General features: G+C 32.1%; 1 pseudogene; it reads right to left on the minus strand.

Annotated features, from left to right (window-relative positions):
- Positions 1-8,642, minus strand: part of LOC121036487 (heterogeneous nuclear ribonucleoprotein A1-like) — a 45,709-nt pseudogene extending 37,067 nt beyond the window's left edge.
- Positions 8,643-8,866: the final 224 nt, after the last annotated feature.

An 8,866-nucleotide genomic window follows, 5' to 3' on the forward strand; every position in this document is an offset into this window, starting at 1 on the left:
AGTCTTTGATCTATTGCCTGTGAGCCAAACTTGGTCCACCACCCGCTTTGTAAATTTATTGGAAAATCTCCAAATCTATTTGTCTATATGTTGTCTATGGCTGCATTTGTGCAATAACAGTAGAGTTGAGTAGTTGTAAAAAAATACCATATGGCCTACCAATATTTACTATCTGCTCCTTTACAGAAAGAGTTTGCCTACCTCTCATTTAGATTTCATTAGTATCTAAGAAAGGAATGTATCAAAAGTGCTTGCCAGGTTATGCAACAATGGCCCAATTGAAATAAAACCTGAAATATCTTCCATTTTGGGGTTCAGATACCACTGCTTAAACTGGTAAAATGAGCAGTTCCAGTGTTGAATTAGGTATTTATACCTCTTGTAAAGTCAAATATGATGCTACATAATGAAGGAAGAGAGAGTATGCTTGGAACTAAATAATGAAAGTGTTTATAAACCCCTATGTGAAGGACTGGCATGAACTTACATCCTTCAGGAATGAAGGTTTGGATGGGCCTATTAAATAACAAACTTCAATCAGCTAAGATGCAGGCTGTGAAGAGAGGGAATATAGACGGGACAGTGGAGGAAGAAGGCATAGATATCAATTATACTCTTGTGATCAGTTTCAAAACTAAGGACTGAATTGTCTACTCATATATTTTCCTTGTAGTATCATATATTTATATATACATGTTAAATAATTTTCCTGTCCCTCAGTCTCTTTCTGCAACTATTTTAGATCCTTCAGCGGTATACATTTTAAAATTTGCATATAGAATAATGTAAAGATAAAACTAGGGTGGAAGGAGAGGAAACATGGATATACCTCAGAAATTTAGAGAAATAAAAAGCAAAACTTGGTTTTGAATCAGAATATGCTGAGGGTTTGTGTTGCCCCACTTTTGAGAAGTGAGTGATTAAGACCACTCCATTGCATAAATTTTCATGGGATACTTCATATTTTATTACATATAAGTGTTACCACACAGAAGAAATGTGACTAGAGCACACTGTTTAAGTCATGCTAAATGTGATGGTCTAGAAAAAGATCCAGATATTTTATTTTCATATTTATAAGTGATTTTATAACATGAAAGGGAGAAGCATCTTTTGTTGTTGTTGTTGATCTGGTTCTTATTACTGTTTATGAATTTTTTTAAATGTTTTATTTTATTTTAGAGAGAGAGACACACACACACACACAGAGCAAGTGGGGGAGGGGCAGATATATAGAGAGACACAGAATCCGAAGCAGGCTCCAGGCTCCAAGCTGTCAGCACAGAGCTCAAGGCGGGGCTCGAACCAACGAACTGTGACATCATGACCTGAGCCGAAGTCGTAGCTTAACTGACTGGGCCACCCAGGTGCCCCTAGAAATTTAACATGGAAGAAGGGTGTGCAAGGTTGCTGGACTCTGGTGGACATTTGTTTTGATTGGGGTCCCCTCATATCTCTTGAATATTCTTCATTATAAAGGATGACTCTACCCTGATTACAAACTAGTGTTGTTATTCTTTGTCAACATCCACTGAAGATAGGACACAAGCAGACAATTTAGGCACTGAGATACACCCAAGAGAAGTTTTGATTCAGAGCAGAGCAATGTACAAAAACAGGGGACACATGGAATCCATGTTTTGGAGGTGACAAGGACAATAGTGGCTGAAGTTTTGCACTGAGCTCTGGTGTCGGTGGGTTTTAGTCAGCCTGAAAACATGGTTGAGCAATGTCATTAGGTTCATATCTGTCAAGCCTCATGACCTCTGTCCTCAGGGACAGTTTTGAATTGTCTAATATTTTCTTAAAATCTTTCTTCCTAAACCAGATAGGGTGGAGTTTGTTTTTGGCATGTAAGGGTCCTGAGTGAAACGATGCCTTTACTTATAGTATTTGTGTGGTGAGCACTAGTGAGCTTAGCAGCACAGTTGTAGAGTAACAGATTATTTTATACATGATTTCTATTATACATGTAATTATATTGGCACTATTTATAAATAAGTTCTATGTATTTGGAAGGAAAATGTGATAAATATTTTGATCCATTTCAGTAGAATTATTATGTTTTGTCAATCACTAAACATCTTATCTATCTGTAATTTCATGTAACTACCATCACTAATGGCACATTATTTCACTCAGATTAGAAATAGGGAGTGAATAAGTGAAGCAGAAAATTGATCAGAAAGAGATCAACTGTTGTCAGATTAATTTCACTGGAAAAATTCATCTCATTCATTTTACTTTTGACGATTCGCATTCTTTTAGTTAAATTCTACCATTTACACTTTTTAATGAGAGAATTTCTGGTAAAAGATTATCAGCCATCTTGTAGATAGTATTTTATTTATATTTATTTCATGCACATTAGTCTAGCATTCCAATTTCCTGTGCTTATTCCAATTGTTATTTTTTGAATTTGATTTATAAACTACATTTCAAAACTTGTAAACATGGATACATAATATTTGTGGCAGTTTTCCAAATTAATTAACTAATTAACACACCATATGTGATAATCTACCAATATATGTATCAATGAAATAGCATTTGTGTGTGTGTGTGTGTGTGTGTGTGTGTGTGTGTGTGTGTGCGCGTGCGCGCGCGCGCATGCGTTGAGGAGAAGGAACAATCAGGAAGATACCAAACAAATACCAGTCTCTTTCTTTACACTTAAAATTTCAGGATATCTGTAAAACTGCATGGTGAAGGATAAGATGTATTAAAAACTACACTATGCCTTTGGCATCTTTAATTTGATGCCTCTCTAGATCATTATTGAGAGCAAATATAGCAAATTTAAGTTAGCATATTCTTTATATTTTATACAACTGTAATGTTATTCATGATCTTATAATTAAATATGTTGTAATAACAAGATAGTAAGCCAAAGATATAATCCAATTAGCATTAGCAGAAAAACCGTTTCAGTTTAGAAAAAAAAAGATCATTTCAATATATTCTTATTCAGAGTTATGGAAATTCAATTTTGGTTAATACTGTAAAATATGTCAGCTTAATTTCTTCTCAATTTTAATGAAATTATACTCTTTTTAAAGATAGTAGGATTTGTGGCTATCAGCTTCAAACCCTTTAGGACAAAGTAGTTTTCAAATATATAAATGAAATGTAAGAGGTTGTAGTTTCATTTCATTAAAGGTAGGCATTCAGATTAATAAAACATTTCTTCTACTATCTATTATGCATATTTCTATGAGTATGCAATAACCAGTATATTATAAAAAATAGAAATTCATGAAAAGATCTGCATCATAAAACTGTAATGAAAATAAATGATAACTCACCACTGCTCTCCTAATGGAAACAGAAAATAAACAAACTTGAAATGCTAAGAGGGCATGAAAGCCCTTCAGTTCTACTACCCAGACTGCCAATAAAATGAGATTCAGTAAAGGAAGACAGGCAAACTGCTGTTTCCCAAATATATGCCTCCCTCATTAATATATCACATCGTATGTTTGCAATTTTCAAATAAACAACAAACAAGAAAATAAAAAGAACAAAAAGAACTGATATAGCATACTTTCTAAGGTATGATGCAAACCTAATCCTTCAGACATATACTTTTGAGGATAAGAAGTTTATTAGAGTCGATATATTAATGCATCTCTTGTTCAAGAGAAGAAAAATTGGAGGACATTGTGTTATTTAGTTTCATCTGTAACAGAGACACACAGTGTTTTGTATTTCAGACTTTATTACACCATTTATATAAAAGGACAGATGATAATAAAAATATAAGGTTTTCAGATCTGAAAGATTGCTTTCCAGAAGAAAACATTAAGTTTATGAAGTTCGAATGTCTCAAGATGAAATAGAGACATTTATACATGTCATAAAAACAATGGTTGTAAGATATAGAGCAGGATAATTAAATATTCTGTTCTTCCTAAAGTATCTAATACAGTTCTTCTGTACAATTTTAACATTTCCTTCTTGCACTTATATAAAATCTTTCCATCTTTCTAGTATTCCTGGCGTTCCCAAACTGCTTTAAAAAAAAAGCTTGTAGTTTCTCAATACATAGATTTTCATGTCCTAAAATTAAATCAGAAAGTACAGGACCTGAGGAAGGCATGCCAAGGATAAATTCCTTTCCCGGATTGTACTTTTTAAACCATGTCTAAAGCTTTTTTCCAACCCAAGGTCACAAAGATTTTCTGATATGATCTTTTCTAATTAATAGGTTTACTTTTAAAAATTCAATATATTATCCATTTTGTTTTAATATTATATAAAATGTGGTGTAAAGCACAAGTTTCTTTTCTTGTGTATGAAGTCTAAATTTTCATTTGTTGAAATACTGCCAGGAAAAGAAAAATACTGCCAGGTATCACCTATACATGGGTTTAAAAAACAAAAAAGTCAAAGCAACACAGAGTAAAATGTGGTTGTTAGGGGCTGGGTGTAGGGGAATTAGAAAGAGGTTGGTAAAAGGGCACACACTTTCAGCTACAAGATGAGTGAGGTTTGAGGATCGGTTAATTAAACATGGTGAGTATAGTTGATAACACTGTAATCCATATTGAAATGTACTAAGTGGGTAGAACTTTAATGTTCTCACAAGAAAGAAAGAAAGAAAGGGAAAGAGAAAGAAAGAAAGAAAGAAAGAAAGAAAAAAGAAAGAAAGAAAGAAAGAAAGAAAGAAAGAAAGAAAGAAAGAAAGAGAAAGAAAGGAAGGAAGGAACAAGGAAGGAATGAAAGGAGGTAAATACATGAGGTGATGGATGTGTAAGTTAGCTACATGGGAGGCATGTTTTCACAATGTTCACATATATCAAAGCACCACGTTGTGCACTTTAAATATCTTATGATTTTATATGTAAATTAAACCTCAATACAGCTGAAATAAAAAAAGACTAAAAAGCTTGGAAAAAGAAAAAAGAGACTCTCCCTTCTCCATTGAATTGATTTTGAACTTTTGTCAAAAATCAAATGACTATACATAGGCGTATTCTCAGACAATACTTTTTGTTTCATTTAGTACATGTTCTATACATCTATTCTTTTGTCAATACTACAGTTTAGATAGTTGTAACTTTATGGAAAGTGTTAAAATCGAATATTATGGAAAGTGTTAAAATCGAATAGTGTGAGTCCTTTATGCTCTTAGTTTTCAAAATTATTTTGGCCATTTTATTTCATTCCATTTATGTGTAAACTTTAGAGTCAGCTTTTCTAGGTCTGAACAAAATTACTGCTTGAATTTTAATTAGAATTATTCTCTATTTCACATCAACTTAGAAAGAGTTGTCACTTTAACTATGTTAACTTTTCTGGTGCATGAGCATAGAATATCTGTATAATTATTTAGGTGTTCTTTGATTTCTTGTATCCATGATTTTTGATTTTACACACTTGTCCTACATATGTTTTTCTGGATTTATTCCTATGTATTTTATTTAAGGGAGTTATTACAAATAGTTTTTTTTTTTTAATTTTAGTTTCCAATTGTTGATTGTTACATTAAAATGTGATTGGTTGTTGGTGTGGAATTCATATCCGATGACCTTGGTAACCTCACTTATTAGTTCTAGAGATTTATGTGTAGATTCTTTGGAATATCTATGAAAATAACCAGTTCATCTGTGATTAGGGACATTTCAATTTTCACTCCCTTTCGAATCTGCATTTTTCTTGCATCACCATTACTATTATTATTATTATTATTATTATTATTATTATTATTGCACTGGCTGTGATTTCCAAAACAATATTGAATAAAAGTGGTGAGATTAGCTGTTCTCACTGTGTTCCCAGACCTACTGGAAAGCATTTAGTCTTTCACTAATAAGTATAATGTTATCAGTGGTATTTTGTAGCTGCCCCCTTGTCAATTTAAGGACAGCTTTTTTAATTCCCAATATGATAATTTTTATATGAATGCACGTTGAGCTTGTTAAATGTTTTTACTGTACCAGTTAATATGATCATGTGGCTTTCCTTCTTTACAGTGTTAATATGAAGATTACATTGATTCATTTTGAAAACTTCTTGCATTTTCAGGATAAATGCTACTAGGTTGTTATGTATGATGATTTTTATATATTTATAAATTATACGTTTATCATATATAATTTATTAGATATATATATGCATATATTGTTGGATTCCATATACTGATGTATTATAGCAGAACTTTTTGGTGTCTTTGCTAATGTATCAGAGTGATGCAGGACTGCTTATATGTATTGTTAAGTATTCCCTCCTCTTTAAGTTCCAGAGTGTGAAGTATTTGTATTATTGCTTCCTTAATTGTTGGGTAACATTACTCAGTGAAGCAAATGTGCTTAAGTTATTTTTCTGATAAGGTTTAACTATTGATTTAATTTAATTCACGTAGTGCTCCTCAGATTATCTATTTCCTCTTGAATGATATTTGCCAGGTTATGGGTTGTTTTTGACAAAGAATGTTTATTTCATAATTTACCAAATTTTGTTCATAGCATCATTTGTAGTAATCTCTTATCATTTTTAGGTCTAGGTCCCTCTTCCTTTCCTGGTATTAGTAATGATGGTAGTATTTTTATAAGAGAAAACAAATGACATAGTAAGAGTAAACAGTGGTTATATTCTACCTTTAATAAGTTTAAAATTTTGACACCTTCAAATGATTCTCTGTGGACTTTCATATTTTAATTGAGAATATTATCTCTCATAAGGGCTGAAGTAAATTCAGGAAATTTTTACCACATGGTGGTCATTTGGGATATAACTTTTTTCGCTATTAAAATGTATATATATTTCAGCCCCCAAATTTTCACAATTTTTTCTCCATTCAAAATATCTTACTTTGAAAATACTTCATAAAAAAGGTTATTATTCTTAAGTATTTGGCCAAATTTAGATTTTGCAAAATTGCAGCTCTTTTCAACTTAATTCTATTTGCATTCTAGGAGCATCTTCAACTGATTATTCTCAAAAGTCTAGACTTTTGAGATATTATTAAAGAAATGAAAATTAAATCTCAGGCTTTATTTAAATATTTTTTTCATATTTTCCCTGTCATTTTGTTGGGAAAAATGCATTTTCCTGTCTTCAATGTATATTTTCAATAACTAAAAGTGAACTTTAAAAATGAAGATTATTGGTGCTTCATTTATTGAACATTTTGAAAGCTATTAAATAATTTTGAATAAAATACAGCAAAATTTAGATGACAGTTACAAAAATATCAAAATCATTTTTGAACACTTAGTTTGAATTGCATTAATTTTTAAAGTTTTAAACATTTAAAAAATCTGATTAGTGGTGGGCATTTTAGTTCAAAATAAGAATTTCTACAAATGACTGTAATTTAATTCCTTTGAATAAATATCTAACATGCACGTATATGAAGACATATATCTTAATTTTTATGAATTCTGTCAGCTGCTTATCTTGGGTTAGCAGAATATCTCAGCCTGTTCAGATGCAATTATGAATAATGTATGTGCCACAACCATGTCTAAATGCATTTCTGCTCCATAGTGTTCTAAATTTAGTAAGTACATTGTGCTGTGCAACAATGCCGGTCTCCATCCAAATTTGTAGTCATGTTAACAGCACAAAAACAAATAATTTTTTGTCCTCAACATTGAACTTTCAACTTAGTTTATAAAGCATTCATAGGAATATCTGATGTTTCACCTTCAACAGAATGAGCTTCCAAAATCTAAACACTGACTTCATGAATTGAATTTAAAAAAAGGTATGTTAATGGAATTCATGTAACTGATTTTCTATTTGAAACACATAATATAAAATTGTCACTCCATCTTATGAAGCTGAAAAATTCACAATTTTCACTTTTCGTAAGTGCCAAATTTGGAGAAAGTCTAGAGATGGGTCACATTAGTTTAGAAAAATAGCTATTTTGTTCAAAAGAAAAGTCGTGTTTCACAAAATAATATGTGAATAAAGTTCTGTAGATGCGTGTGCCACATTTTGGGTTTCAGGCAAACATTTTCCTAAATAGTTACTAACGTTTGAATAAGCACTGCAGTTTATTTCGCAGATTTAGGTCATGTGGTTTGCATATGATTTTAGACATCAACGGATACCTAATAGCCAATGGTCAATGTCAACAAACATTCTGTGCAAATGACATGTCTACTTTCACCATTTTGGGAAAAGAAAATGTGGTTCTTGATTTTTTTGTTAAGCAGAAACTTCATTGATAGATTATGTTCATTGCTCCTAAAGACTTGACTGAAAAACCAAAAAGTGTCGTCAAAGAATTGAATTGATAAATAATTATAGAATCAAGCCATAAAACAAATGACAAAGCTATTATAGTAAAAGAGCTCATACTATTTTTGGTATGCTGCAAGGCAGAACTGTTTGGACTCTTTTTCCACCCAGGTATTTCACATAGATCTAATTTATAATTTCTCAAGGACGATAGGTCTGCTAGGTCACAGCATACCTGGCTGATACACCAAATGCCCTACTGTGGGATATTGCAGGATTGAATATTCCCGTTACTTACCCCCAGATTCACAGGGGTTCGTGGTCCCAAGCACTGGCGTCTGAGCACACTTCATTTCACCACTAAGCTCAGCACAGGGGAAGTCTAGCAAACCCACTTCTGCTGTGTTTGAGGAAGGAGGAAAATCCCCTTCCCCGTACTTCTCCACCATTTTAACTCTCTAATCCCAGTTATTTTATTTATACTTAATCCATTTTCTTTACTTGCTTAAAAAAAATACATACACACTGCATGGAGATTGTGAAAATAAAACTTTATATAATCTTGTAAAATACTAAAGGGATCAAGTGACTAAAGCAGGAAGATTTTCTAGCATTTAGACTAAGAAACAGTGGAGAATTGCCAGGACAAAGAAGTTTGGGCTTGTTCCGTCTA

This window comes from Herpailurus yagouaroundi, unplaced genomic scaffold, assembly GCF_014898765.1.
Source record: "Herpailurus yagouaroundi ecotype Mexico unplaced genomic scaffold, PumYag 162, whole genome shotgun sequence".
Classification (NCBI taxonomy): Eukaryota; Metazoa; Chordata; class Mammalia; order Carnivora; family Felidae; genus Herpailurus; species Herpailurus yagouaroundi.